Raw genomic sequence first — 14,821 nt, 5'->3', positions numbered from 1 at the left:
GTTGCTCTCGGGATAAGCCACGGACGTGAAGTGTTGCTCGATGCCGTAGCTTTTGCACCAATCCTCTAGCATCTTCCCTGTGAACTGCCGCCCGTTGTCGGAAACCAATCGGCGAGGGATGCCGAACCGACAGATGATATTTTGCCAGATAAATTTTTTGACCATCTGTTCGGTGATCTTGGCTAGCGGCTCGGCCTCCACCCACTTGGAAAAATAATCAACCGCCACTAGCAAAAATTTCCGCTGCCCGGTCGCCATCGGAAATGGACCAACAATATCCATTCCCCATTGATCGAACGGACATGAAACTGTTGATGCCTTCATTTCCTCTGCCGGTGGTTGAAGTTATGGTACTTCTGGCATGAAAGGCATGTCGACACGGTCCGAGCGGCGTCTTCTTGTAAAGTCGGCCAAAAGTATCCAACTAGCAAGATCTTCTTAGCTAGTGCTCGTCCGCCCGGATGTCCTCTGCACGATCCTTGATGTACTTCTTGGAGGATGTAAGCCGAGTCCTCCAAGCTCACGCATTTCAACAACGGGCGTGAGAAAGCCTTTTTGTAAAGCTGATCGCCGATGAGTGTGAACCGACCAGCTCTCCTCCTTAGCAGCTGGGCTTCATACTCCTTGGATGGTGTGGCGCCCGAGCGGAGGAACTCTATGATGGGTGTCCGCCAATCGCTTGGAAATGTGAGGCCTTCCATCCGGTCGACGTGCGCTACCAACAGTACTTTTTCAATTGGCTGCAGAATGGCGACCGACGTTATTGAGCTCGCGAGTTTGGCTAACTCATCAGCTGCTTGATTCTCTGCTCTGGGTATCTTTTGGACAATAACTTCTCTAAAATCGGCTTTGAGCTTCTCGAAGGCTTCAGCGTAGAGCTTGAGCCGAGCACTATTGATTTCGAAGGTACCAGAGAGCTGCTGAGCGGCCAGCTGCGAATCCGAGTGGAGCGTCACCCTACCGGCTCCCACATGCCGGGCAGCCTGCAAGCCAGCTATGAGGGCCTCATACTCTGCTTCATTGTTGGTAGCTTTATAATCCAGCCAGACGGACAAGTGCATCTTTTCTTCTTGAGGGGAGAGCAGCAATATTCCAATCCCGCTTCCGAGCCGAGTGGACGACCCATCCACATATATTCTCCACATAGCTTCCGGCTCCGGCCTTTGCACCTCAGTCACAAAATCGGCCAAGGATTGCGCTTTGATCGCCGAGCGGGGATGGTATTGGATGTCGAATTCACTTAACTCTGTCGTCCACTTGATGAGCCGCCCGGACGCTTCTGGGTTTAGTAACACACGACCGAGCGGGCTATTTGTTTTGACAATGATGGTATGCGCCAGGAAGTATGGACGAAGGCGCCGAGCTGCAAGGACCAGAGCGAAAGCCAGCTTCTCGAGCCCAGTGTAGCGAGATTCAGCATCTTTTAAAATGTGACTAAGGAAATACACAGGCTCTTCTCCGCTCGCCCTCACTAAAGCCGAGCCGATTGCATGCTCGGTTGAAGACAAGTACATATAAAGTGGCTCACCCGCAGTCGGCTTGGCCAATACCGGGAGAGAGTTCAGATATGCCTTCAAGTCTTCGAACGCCCGATCGCATTCTTCATCCCAGTGAAACTTAGTGGCCTTGCGCAAGATTTTGAAAAAAGGGAGGCTCCGGTCGGCCGTTTTGGAGATGAATCTGGACAAAGTAGTTATCCGACCGGTCAAACGCTGCACTTCCCTTGTATTTCTTGGAGGCGGCATGTCTTGGAGAGCTTTCACCTTGCTGGGATTTGCTTCGATTCCCCGCTCGGTCACTATGTACCCCAGAAAACGCCCTCCTTTCGCTCCGAACAAGCACTTCTGGGGATTTAGCTTGACTCCATATTTGCGCAGTGTTCGGAAGGTTTCCTCCATGTCTTTGAAGAGATTGGCCGCTCGGACGGATTTGATGAGAATGTCGTCCACATACACTTCCAGATTTCGCCCAATCTGCTCTCTGAATACTTTATTCATCAAGCGCTGATATGTGGCTCCCGCATTCTTCAATCCGAACGGCATCACATTATAGCAATAGGTGCCATCGGCCGTGACGAAGCTGACTTTTTCTTGATCTTCACGGGCGAGCGGCACTTGATGATAGCCTTGGTAAGCGTCGAGCATACATATTAATTCGCAGCCGGCCGTAGAGTCCACCAGCTGATCTATCCGGGGCAGGGGATAAAAGTCTTTCGGGCAAGCTTTGTTGAGATCCCTGAAATCTATGCATACTCTCCATTTGTTGTCCGGCTTGGAGACTAATACTACGTTCGCCAGCCAGCTCGGGAATTGCACTTCGCGTATATGGCCGGCTTCCAAAATCTTCTTCTTTACCGGCCGAGCGTCCGGTCGGACATGCAACTCGTGCTGCGCTATGCTCGGCAAAATTCCGGGCAGCTCATGTGTCGACCAGACGAAGACATCATGATTTCTTCGGAGGCATTGGATCAGCTCCTCTTTCTGCTTTTCCTCTAGATCGGACGCAATAAAAGTCGTGGCCTCCGATCGGGTTGGGTGAATCTGCACTTCCTCTTTTTCTTCATAAATTAAAGAGGGTGGCTTTTCAGTGATGGCGTTTACCTCGATCCGAGGCGCCTTCCGAGCGGAATTGGTTTATGCTCGGACCATCTCGATGTAGCATCGCCGAGCTGCTAGCTGATCTCCCCGTACTTCTCCCACTTTGTCCTCCACGGGGAACTTGATCTTCTGATGGAAGGTTGAGACGACCGCTCGGAATTCGCTGAGCGCCGGTCGTCCCAAAATGACGTTGTAGGACGAGGGAGAGTCGACCACCACGAAGTTTATTGTCCTTGTCCTCCTGAGCGGCTCTTCCCCCAGCGAGGTAGCCAGTCGGATCTGTCCGACCGGCTGAACTTCGTTACCCGTAAACCCGTAGAGCGGAGTTGTCATGGGTAACAGCTCGGCTCGATCAATTTACAGCTGATCGAACGCCTTCTTGAATATGATGTTGACTGAGCTCCCTGTGTCAACAAATACGTGGTGAATAGTGTAATTGGCTATTACCGCTTTGATGAGCAGAGCATCGTCGTGGGGTACTTCAACTCCTTCCAAGTCCCAGGGCCCGAAACTAATTTCGGGTCCTTCCGCTCGTTCTCGGCTACAGCCGACTGCATGAATCTGGAGCTGCCGGACGCTCGCCTTTCTAGCTCGGTTGGAGTCTCCTCCGGTCGGCCCGCCAGAAATAACGTTGATCTCGCCTCGGGAAGTATTGCTTCTATTTTCCTCTTCTCGAGCGGACGGTCGAGACCGCTCCTGGGCCTGACGATTCTCCCGCCTTGGAGAACGATGTCGATCGGGAGTCTGTTCTTTGTTGTGGCCTATCACCGCGTCCGATCGGCTTCATGAGTTCTCTGTCGCCGTCGATCAAGGCGAGTCCCGGCATTCGGGGGCACAGGATGAGTCACGAAGGAAGACTTCGACAATCCCTTGTGTTGTGCGATTCGTCCGGTGGAAGGAGCGAAACATCGGGTCCATCTCTTCTTTGGCTTGGGTAGAGCGGCAGCTACCCGTGGGGGGATCGGATTGCTTCGCCCTTCGTCCTCTAGGAGGTCGATGAGCGGCGTCTTCGCTTTCGGGGGGAGCCCGCCCGCTGGAGTTTTTTTTCCTGCTGCGCTTCTTCCACGTTGATGTATTCGTTAGCCCGGTGTAGCATGTGATCGTCATCTCGGGGCGGCTTTCGGATGAGTGATCGGAAAAAATCCCCATCCACTAGGCCTTGTGTGAAGTCATTCATCATGGTTTCCGAAGTGGCCGTTGGAATATCCATTGCCACTTTGTTGAATCGCTGGATGTAAACTCGGAGCGATTCACGGGCTTCTTGCTTGATGGCGAACAGGCTCACGCTCGTTTTCTGGTAGCGCCGGCTGCTCGCAAAATGGTGGAGGAAGGCCGTTCGGAAGTCCTTGAAGCTTGTGATGGATCCGTCCGGCAGCCTCCGAAACCACCGTTGAGCCGATCCCGAGAGAGTAGTAAGAAAAACTCGGCACTTTACTCCATCTGTGTATTGATGGAGAGTAGCTGTGTTATCGAACTTACCCAGATGATCATCTGGGTCGGTTGTCCCATTATACTCGCCGATCGTCGGAGGCACGTAGTGCTTCGGCAGAGGATCTCGCAGAATAGCCTCTGAAAATTGGCGATTAATCCTCTCGGGTGATGCGTCCGCTCGGGGGGCTTTCCCCTTTCTGTCATCTCGTCTAGGCATCTCATCCGAAGAAGATCCCCTATCTCTATGAGCTGGTACGGCTTCAGGGGTGCGGAATAGGGCTCGATGAAATGCAACGGTGGCCGGTGGTGCTTCCGCTCGACCACCAGACGCTGATGTTGCTTGCTGCTCCGGCCGCTCGGCTGTGGCTTTCTGTTTTTGCTCCACGAGCTTGGCGGCCCTTATCTCGATCAGAGCGTCGAGTTCCTCGTTCGAAAGCGTCACCATGTGTTGTCGTCCAGCCTCGTCCATTGTTCCCGTTCGGATGCAGGAGCGTTCCCACAGACGGCGCCAAATTGATCCTGTCTGAACGCCGACTCAACGGACGCTGGGCACGTGGCGCTCTCCGGGTGCTGACGTGGGTCTTCGACTAGTCGTACGAAGCTCCGGCGACCCTGCACAGAAGTCGGGCCGGGAAGGGGTTCCCGGCGGCGACCCTCCGACGCTCAAGTCAGGCAAGCAAGTGGTCGAAAAAGTAGCTCCAAAGCTTGTAGAACGCGTACCTCCGGCGAAGAATGAGGGCCTTTATATAGGGCAGCGAAGAAGTCAGTGTACACCTACCGAGGTGTACATGTGTCCATGGCCCATACCCCAGTAAGGGCTTGTCAGTGAGCTTCCCTAACTCATACTGCTACAGTCTCAGCATGTCCTCGATGGGACAGCGGAATCCCCTGTCACAAGATTTGGAGCATGGCCTACACGTGAAACATACCTGCTGTCAGAAAAAGACGTCCCTTGTCCTTTTCCCCTTTGCTCCAGATCTGGCGTCCGGGCGGACAGCTCCCCCAACATCCGGCGGGACATATGCGGTGGTTTACTTGGGGAGATTCTCCCTCACGTGCTTTGTGGAGACTATTAGCAGTATGTTACCTTATGGCTTTGGCTGAGCGTGCAGTCCGCTCGGCCCTGCAACCTTTTCCACTGAGCGCAGGAACCCTGATTTCGACAAGGTGCCTTTAACCATCAGCCGAACATCGTCTGGTCGGCCAGCCGATCGGACCCATCCCTCTCCGGACGTTCGATTCCACCGGACGGCCGGTCGGTCGTCCAGTCGGACCCGACCCTTTCCGGATGGACGATTGCCACTTTGACTTCCACGTGGCGTTGACTCCACAAGGCGGGGTCCCCTGTTCTCACTACCGGATCAGGCTATAAAAAATCTCTGGAGTTAGGAAATAATCAACAACTCCTGTATTTATTTCCTAGCATATTTCTGAGCATTCAACAACTGTAAGAGGATTCTTCGTCTTCAATGAAGGAGACTTTATAGTGATTTCATTTACCTTGGATTAACAACCACCTACGTTGTAACCAAGTAATTCTTCCACCTTTTTTTATTTTTAGTTGTTCAATGAATTTATTATAATTATGTTACTAATCTGAGTTGAAAGATCAGGAAAGGGCTATTTTTATTTTATAGGCAATTCACCCCTCTTGCCGACCGCATTGGGACCAATAGAGTTGTGGTGAGATTTTTTGACCGACAAGGAGAATTGTGCTAGCCAGACTTTCTGTGAACTAATCCACCTACAGATATGGATCATCCACCTTACAGACAACCATAGAGTAGAATCTTTATTTCCAAACCACGTAAATCAAAGTGTCATTGTGGTTTACATTTCTTGTCTTTGGTTTTTAGTTTAACTTTCGTATTTGTATTTGGTTAGTATTCCACTACACTAGCCAATATGTAGGAAGCAAACAATTTGGGGTAATCGATTATTCAACCCCCTTTTAGCCGGCCCAAAGATTCCCAACAAAGATGAGATGGTTGATGAACCTATAACATAACAGTAAAGCCCTATTAAGTATATACTCAACCTTAAACTATTAAAAAAAACAAGCTAAATGACTAAATGGTGTAACTTGTATGAAAAATAAATGCCAGTAGTAAACTAGGTCATCTAATCAAAGATTGTGAACTTGTATGAAAAATAAATACCTGAGAAAGTTGTGATGCCAATAATGGTGGAAATTGAGTCTCAGTTATACTCAAACTATCAACAAAGCTACCAATTATTGACACAAAATTTATAGGCTAAAACAAGAAAATAAAATATAGTCTTAGATAGTTGTAAAATAAATTATCTTAAATTGACATAAGTAAAACAAATACCAACTTGATGATTGATCCGGCCGCATTGATCGCAGGTCATATTGGAAATAGTTTGATCTACACCATGTGTTATATATAAAAAATAGAATGACTTATGTTGTTCAAATTTAACAACAAATAATATCAAATAAAAAAATTGGAAGTTATGGAGTAGAAACCATTACAATTGTTGAAGCTTGGTTTGTTTTTCTCGTTGCTTTTCTTTTCCTTGAAATTTTATTTAACCCACCTTGAAACCTCTTACCTGAGTCTGTTTTCTTCTTCGTTTTAATTCCTTTCACTCCAATATAGTTCCCTTCACCATAATCAAATTTCCAAGATTCTTGGCTCACTTTTGATTGTTGGACATTTGATTCATTAACTTGTAATTTATCATCTATCATCTTACACAAGCTCAACATAGCATCTTTAGCAACATTGTAAGTGTCATCCCTTTCCGCTGTCTTGGTAACCAATTGAACATTCAATCCACACAACTCTTTGTACCGCATGTTTTGAAGTACTTTTGAATTTAAACTATCATTGTTGGCCATTAAATCATTAACTTCAAAATATCCAATTTTTACTTTTCTTATCCACCTTTTCAATACATACTCACTAGGGATCTTCATGATATTTTTTCATATAAATATTTTTAGAATATGAGAATATGAAATTCTAGCAAATTCATATTTTCTACAACTACACTCATTTTTTTAAACTTCTTATCAAGTGTAACTATATGATGATTTCTCTTTTTGTGAGGAGTAACTTTATATTTTGTAAATGTATCAACATCCTCACAAATTTCTATATTAGAATCATGAGATAAACACAACTCCTGTTGAAAACACTTGTATACCTCAGGAGTATAAATTTCACTAGCATGCTTTAAATTCTCAATTGGAAACATTAAATATGGAATAACTGTACTTGTCTGAAATCATCTTTTAATTCCTCATATCGACGATCATCAAGGAGTATTTAGAAGTGATTGAAGAAGTCTAAAAACTTGTGTTTATAATTGACGTATTTTTCACAATACTATTCATGCTCTCACTTCTTTGAGTTGTAGTCATATCTGCGCAAAACATTTGTCGTCCATATACTAAAGCCTATTTTTCCTTTATATTATACATGAGCCTCAACCAATCATTGTTTTTAAGTGCATACTTGGCCAACAATCATGTTCTGTGCTAAAATAAAATCTTCCTCTTCATCAAAATCACATACACATGAGGCAAAATCTTTAGTAAAGTCTCTAAACTGAGAAAAAACTCCACTCAAATGTATGACGACATTTTGATAAATGTGCCAAATGCACAAACGATGATGTGTTTTTAAGTGCATACTTGGCCAACAATCATGTTCTGTGCTGAAATAAAATCTTCCTCTTCATCAAAATCACATACACATGAGGCAAAATCTTTAGTAAAGTCTCTAAACTGAGAAAAAACTCCACTCAAATGTATGACGACATTTTGATAAATGTGCTAAATGCACAAACGATGATGTGTTTTAAGCCATCTGGAAGCTAACGCCTGAGCCATTGTTGCATCTTAATCTGTAAGAATAGCAGTTAGTTTTTTTTCACCCATAGCTCTAGTTAATGTATCAAACAACCACTCAAAAGTGAAACTGATTTCATCATATAATAAAGATGCACCAAAAAATATGGATTATTGATGATGATTAACACTTACAAACAACATAATTGAGCGACCTTCATTGTTCTTTCTGTAGATTGTCAAAACAAATAACATCTCCAAAATTAATATAATCAACTCTCATCTTAGCATTAGACTAAAAAATATTAGTAAGTAAATCATCTTCATCAACTTGAATAACATAAAAAAAAATTAGGATCATCGAACTACATTTTATGTAAATACTCTAATACACCCCATGTCTCCTCAACTCTCGTATTTATTATTTTTTGGATCACAGGTAATTTTTGTAATCCTCGGGAATAAATTCTAAATTCTTCCTCCCACCTACTTGCCTCACCATAAGATTATGAGATGCTTTTGGATGATTTCAACATCAGTTGCCATCTCAATCTGTATTGCTGTAGAAAAAGATATATTCCTATGACTTCTATAGAGGTGCATTTTGTTTAGACTTCAAAGATAATGATTATGCTCTTTAACAAATTGCACCACAATAACCTTGCCTTTTTTCCGATTACTAATTGATCCTGTCCGAAAGTCGAAGAGACGGAAAGCTGGGGATACGGCGCTCACACTGACCTCCTGTGGACTCCGCTCGGACCTGCAACACAAACTACGTTAGTACCGAGCCAGGGAACGGGTCCCCAGCGTTTGCCCTCCGATGTGCAAGTTAGTCACCGACGATGAAGTATAAGGCGGAGCAACAAGAAGACTGTAGCACAAATAGTGAATATCGCATACCTCCGCCGATACTTGGAGTCACCTTTATATAGAACTCCTATAAAGCGCATGCACACTCCCCGAGGCAAGCACGCTTCTTAAAGTTTCCCCTTAAATGACTTGTCATTAAAGTGTCCCTGACACAGTACCTTAATGGGTCGAGCATATCTCTGAAGTGACAGTGGGAGCTTCCGCCGTACGATCTTCTGGCTGTGCAACTCCCAAAAGGATGTCGATTGATATTAGAGAGAGTGTACTGCTAGGCCGAGTGGGTTGGCCGCTCGGCTGGCATTTCGTCGCTCTGGTACCCCGTCCGATCGGCTAGAACCTCGCTATTCCTCGGTGTGTGTCTGCTCGACCGAAGGTCCATTTTGTCACTGTCGAGACCTACTGTCAGGCCGAGGTTGAACTCTGCCCATATCAAGCTCTATTGTTTGGCCGAGCGGGGTAGCCACTCGGCTCGGCTTCTGCACATTGTCTCCCTTGAGCGTCGGTTGTTTGATTGCTTCCCGTGTCGAAGGAGGCGGCGAGTTGGAGCCCTCCCCCCGGTCGGGGCATGCTTAGCCCGATCGATCGATGCCATCTACGCATTGGCCGCCTTGACTTTAACCTCCATCGTGGCAGTGGGGTGGGACCCCTCATTATCACTGCATCACATGTCTCCCCCTCAAGTCTAGTCGAAGGAGGCTGCAAGTCCGACTGACTGAACAATTGTCTGAGCAGTTTTCCATCCGATTGGCCTTCGACACTATGTGGTTTCTGATCAAGATGCGACCGCTCCTCGCCGATCGGCCTGTTGAAGCTTGTCGTTCGACCGTAGGTATGCTCCCTTAATTCGATCGACACAACAAAAGTTTGTACTTGTGAAATCTTTGCTTGGAATGTCTTGGGCGAGCGCGAGCCAGGCTTGTGAAATCTTTGCTTGGACTGCCTGTGAAATCTTTGCTTGGACTGTACTTGTGGGGCACATTAAGGCTAAGCGCACCTCCATGCCCTCATTAAATGCCGACCCGTGGCGACGCGCCACGTGTCACACCCACTGTCGCCGCACGCCTGACGTGATAGGTGGATATCCGCTATGATGTGACGTTTGGCGGTTCAAATTCAACGGTCAGATCCTGGCTTAGGCTTTCGTAACCTAGATCGAACGGTTCCTATCGGCCAACCCCGAAGCTTATAAGCCCGTGCGCGTCGTCGCCTTTGCGCACTTTTCCATCGAGTTCGGCGATGCTTTTGTGTTCCGACGACGTTCCTTCTTCCTGCTCCTCCGGCGACCTCTTTCCAGTAAGCTTCTTTTCCCATCGCCCCTTGCTCTCTTCTGGCGTCTGTCCTTCCTCGTCTTCCGAGTTTTTCGGCGTCTTAGTGTTCTGACGTTAACTCCGCCAGTAGGTTTCCTTTCCTTCGAATCTTCTCACCTTTCCTTGTTTTGCGATGGCAAGCTCCTCACAGCTTCTCCTCGTCATCCCTAGGCTCTAGTACACTTCTATCGAGTCTCGGTTTGACGTCGGCGATGCTGAGAGTTTGAAAGCCGCTTTTGAGCTTCCTCCCGAATACAAAGTTGTCCTTCCTTCTCCTTCCGATTGGCCAAAGTCTCTACTGCCCGGCTGTATCACCTTCTTTCGAGATCAATTTATAGTCCGTCTGCGGTTTCCCATCTACCCCTTTTTTTTCACAGTGTGTAAATATTTTTGAGTCTCCCTCCATCAACTAGTGTCGAACTCCTTTCGGCTATTGTGCGGGGTGGTGGTCCTTTTTCACCTGCACGACATTCCCCTTACTCCCCAGCTCCTTCATTACTTTTATTATCCCAAGTTGTCCGAGCCGGGGACTTTCCTTTTCCAACCCCGAGTGAGCTTGATTTTCTTTGAAAAAATACCAACCTCCAATAAATACTGGAAGGAGTACTTCTTTTTTGTGCATTTTCCCGAGCAGCCGGACTTCCCAACTTTCTGGCAGCTCGACGTGGCGACTCAGCCTCTATTAGAGAAGTACAAGAGTCGATCGGACTACCTCAACATAACTTCGATGTTGGCCGGTCAGAAGTATGACATCCATAAGTTGCTGTTGGAGGGTGTCCTGTATATTTTCGACTTGAGTCCGATCCGTACCTGGCTGCTGACCAGCCTAGGTATGAAACTTCTTCAATCCTTCTTTTGATTCTAACTGATTTCTCTTCCTCTTTTGCAACCGAAGTCATGCTACGCGCATGTCTAGCCGGCAAGGTGAAGCTCGCAGATGTCACGATCAATGCGACTGTCATAGAAGAACGACTGTCATAGAAGAATTGGCGACCCACGACCTGCAGTCGGTCGGCTCACAAGATGAGCCACAGGATGAGAGTGAAGTGGCTCCTACTCTAGCAAGTGGTGGGGCGACTGGCGGCTCCCAACCTCCTTCCGAACGACTTACAGTCGTTGAAGTTGAGGGTGCTTCGTGCTCAGCCTCCTCAGCCGAGCCACTGATCAGGCGCAAGAGGCGCCGGGCGGAGCCTTCATCGCGCTCCACCACTTCGGGGGTGCGGTCTTCCAAATGGGTGGAGATGTCGACCCCCGCTCATGTCCAAGAGTCCACTGCCCCTGAGTCATCAGATTGGTCCCTCTCCCTATCCGGTCTATCTCAAGGGACAGTTTGCGCGCCGTCGGTGGCCTTCCTACAGTCAAAATCGAAGGCCAAGATGTCAGGCATCTGGTTGGTGTCTTCATCACGACCGTCCGGGTGGGCAACTTCTGCACAATCAGCCTCGATCGACTAACGCCATATCACGGCGATCCTTCACCTGCCGACCGAGGAGTGGCGCGAATCTAGCGCCGAGTCCCGAGCTCTAGAACACCAAATTATCATTCAAGAGCTGCTTGCCCAAATATGGGCCGGTGCTAGGGCCCATGCGACGATGATGCTTCCGAGGGCGCTCACGGACAGTCATACCCAGATGTCCACTGGGGTTAATTTTGCATCTTCATAGTTTATTTCCGATCGGTGCTAATGTTCGCTTCGTTTGCAGCACTGGGTGGAGAGCCTGGCCATGTGCCAAAGGCTCTCCTTTTTGGAGGAGTAAGTGAAAAAGATGACGGCATCGAGCGGCCAATCCTCCGTCGCTCAAGAACAAACGAACGCCGAGGTGGCCAAACTGCGAGCCGATATGGCGAAGAGCACCAAACTGCTCGAGGCTGAGCAGGAAAAGAGTTTAGGGCAGGCGACTCTCTTGGCTCAGCTCAATAAGCAGGTCGCCACCTTTGATATTAAAATTGAGTCGGCCAATGCGAGGAAGAACCGGGCCATCGAAGACCTCGAATTGAAGAATAAGGAGGCCCGGGCCCTTGCCCAAAAACTCAAGGAAGCCGAAGATTTTTTGGTCGCCGAGCGGAACAGTCGGTCGACCAAAGAGGCTGCTCTTCGTGGCCAACTCACGGCCAAAAACAATGAGCTAGCCACCTCTAAGGATGAGCTGGAAGCCTCCCGAGTGGCCCTGAAGATCTACCAAGATGCCGAGCCTAACCATTTCGAGGCTATGAAGAAGAATTATCTTCGATCGGATGCTTTCAACGAGAAGATCGCCGATCGGGCTCTGCACCTTTGTGATCTGACGATCGATGGGACGATCGACCAGCTCAGAGAGGGTAGCTACCTATCGGCTGCTTTGACTAGCAGCATCATTAGCCGGGATAAACTCACTGTGTCGCTGCCTGACGACACCTTAGACTACCTTGAGTGAGGCTGAGAGCTATTGTAATTTTGAAGTTTTGTAAAATGTTGAAGTCCTAATGAATTCTTGTCCGTTCGGACAAGAACTCGTGACCTAGTCACTCCGATCGTCCATGATTAGTCTGTCCAGCCGACCGATCCTTTTGTATTCAGAGTTTCATTATTATTCTACAAACTCTCGATCAACCCTAGGAGCATTTCGAAGAATAGTACCAAACGGTCACTATAGTTTGAAGACTTTGAGCTTTTGAGTACTCGACGCTTGCCCTCTCATTGAGCCAATGGTTTAAGGTCGCCGCTTGACCGTTGAGGAATATTATGGGAACACTGGGTTTAAGGTCGCTGCTTGACCATTGAGGTGGTCCCGGGTTTAGGGTCGCCGCTCGACCGTTGATGTAGACCCAGGTTTAAGGTCACCACTCGACCGTCTATTACGACTCACGTTTAGGTCGTCACTCGACCACCGATGAAGATAAGAGTTTAAGGTCGCCGTTTGACCGTTGATGGAGACAAGAGTTTATGGTCGCCGCTCGACCGTTGATGGAGACAAGTGTTTAAGGTCGCCGCTCAACCGTTGATGGAGACAAGCGTTTAAGGTCGTCGCTTGACTGTCTATTATGACTCGCGTTTAAGGTCGCCGCTCGACCGTTGATGACGACTCGAGTTTAAGGTCGTCGCTCGACCGTTGATGGAGACAAGAGTTTAAAGTCACCGCTCGACCGTTGGTGGAGACAAGAGTTTAAAGTCGTCGCTCGACCGTTGTTGGAGACAAGCGTTTAAGGCCGCCACACGACCGTTGATGAAGACAAGTGTTTAAGGTCGCCGCTCGACCATTGATGTAGACAAGAGTTTAAGGTCGTCGCTCGACCGTTGATGGAGACAAACGTTTAAGGTCGCTGCTAGACTATTGAGGGAGACACATTTCAAGAGGCCTTTGCTTTTTATTCATATTTTGCCCTACGTTCGGAAAACATACAAAAAAATACATGTATTCACTCACGCACCTCTCATCCGACCCTGTAGGGTTGGAGATGATTCGCGCTCCATAGCCTCTCGAGTTGTCTTCCCTCTTCCTTTGCTTCATCAGCCGAGCGTTCGGTTGGTCGGTACTCGAGAGGGGTCGGTGTCATCCCTCCGCTGATTTTGGTGGTGCCACTCGAGCACCCTTCTGTCGTCCTCTCGCCGCTCAGCAGATTGATGTCTTTGTCGCCGATCAGGAGAAGGAGATCAATGGCGGTATCCGCATTGAGCCGGCTGGTTAACAATTGGTGTTAAACCGCGGTAATCACACATGTCGTGGGTCGCTGACTGGTAGAAAGAGTAGAACATTGGCGTCCATACTTTACCTTTGACGGCTTCGGCCGACCAGACGTCACATGTTGTATGACATGCACCCTGGTCTCCTGGTGTGGCCACGCTCCTTCGGCCCTCGGCCCCTTGGGCGACTGATGGTTGCTTGATGGTTGGCGTCGAGGGTTCAGTCTGTGTCTCTTTCCTTCTGGCCGCTTGGGTTTCCTCCACGTTTATATACTCATTGGCCTTCTTGATCATGTGGTCGAAGTCTCTGGACGACTTCCTGATGAGCGATCGGAAGAAGTCTCCCTCGACGAGCTCCTGGGTGAAGGCGTTCATCATTGTCTCTGATGAGACCGAGGGGATGCCCATGGATACCAAATTGAAGTGTTGTATGTACGCTAAGAGCGTTTCTTTCGATCCTTGCTTCAAGGAGAAGAGGCTGACGCTCGTCTTTTGATAGCGTCGACTGCTGGCGAAGTGATGTAAGAAGGCAGCTCGGAAATCCTTGAAGCTACGTATAGATCCGTCCGGTAATTTTCTGAAGTAACGCTGCGCTGATCCGGAGAGGGTAGTTAGAAAGACTCGGCACTTTACTCCGTCTATATACTGGTGCAACGTGACTTTATTATCGAATCGATCCAGATGATGGATCGGTCGATCCGTTGTATGTCCCGATCGCCAGCGAGGAATAGTGTTTGGGCAGAGGGTCTTGTAAGATCTCCTCAGAGAACTGCTGGTTGATCCATTCAGGCAATGCGTTGCTTCGGGGCACCTTTCCTTTTCATGCATCCCGAACGGGAGCATCATCCGAAGATGATCCCCGCTCTTGATTCGGTTAGGCTATCTTCGAGGGGGTTTGGAACAAGGCGCGATGAAAGGGGATGGGCTGCGGCGATGTTGCAGGCTGCGATGCTTGTTGATCGGCTAACGCCTGTTGTTGTTGTTGCTCGATCATCTTTGTCGCTCGGGCTTGAACGAGCATCTCGAGTTCTTCCTGGGTGAGCGTTACGGTGGTGAGTCATCCAGCGTCCTCCATCTTCTCGGCTCGGATGTAGGCTACATTCTCACAGACGACGCCAAATATGATCCTGTC

The sequence above is a fragment of the Zingiber officinale genome, chromosome 8B (assembly GCF_018446385.1).
Source record: "Zingiber officinale cultivar Zhangliang chromosome 8B, Zo_v1.1, whole genome shotgun sequence".
In the NCBI taxonomy this organism is placed as follows: domain Eukaryota; kingdom Viridiplantae; phylum Streptophyta; class Magnoliopsida; order Zingiberales; family Zingiberaceae; genus Zingiber; species Zingiber officinale.
The sequence above is the reverse complement of the archived record's forward strand: the minus strand, read 5'-3'. Positions refer to the sequence as shown.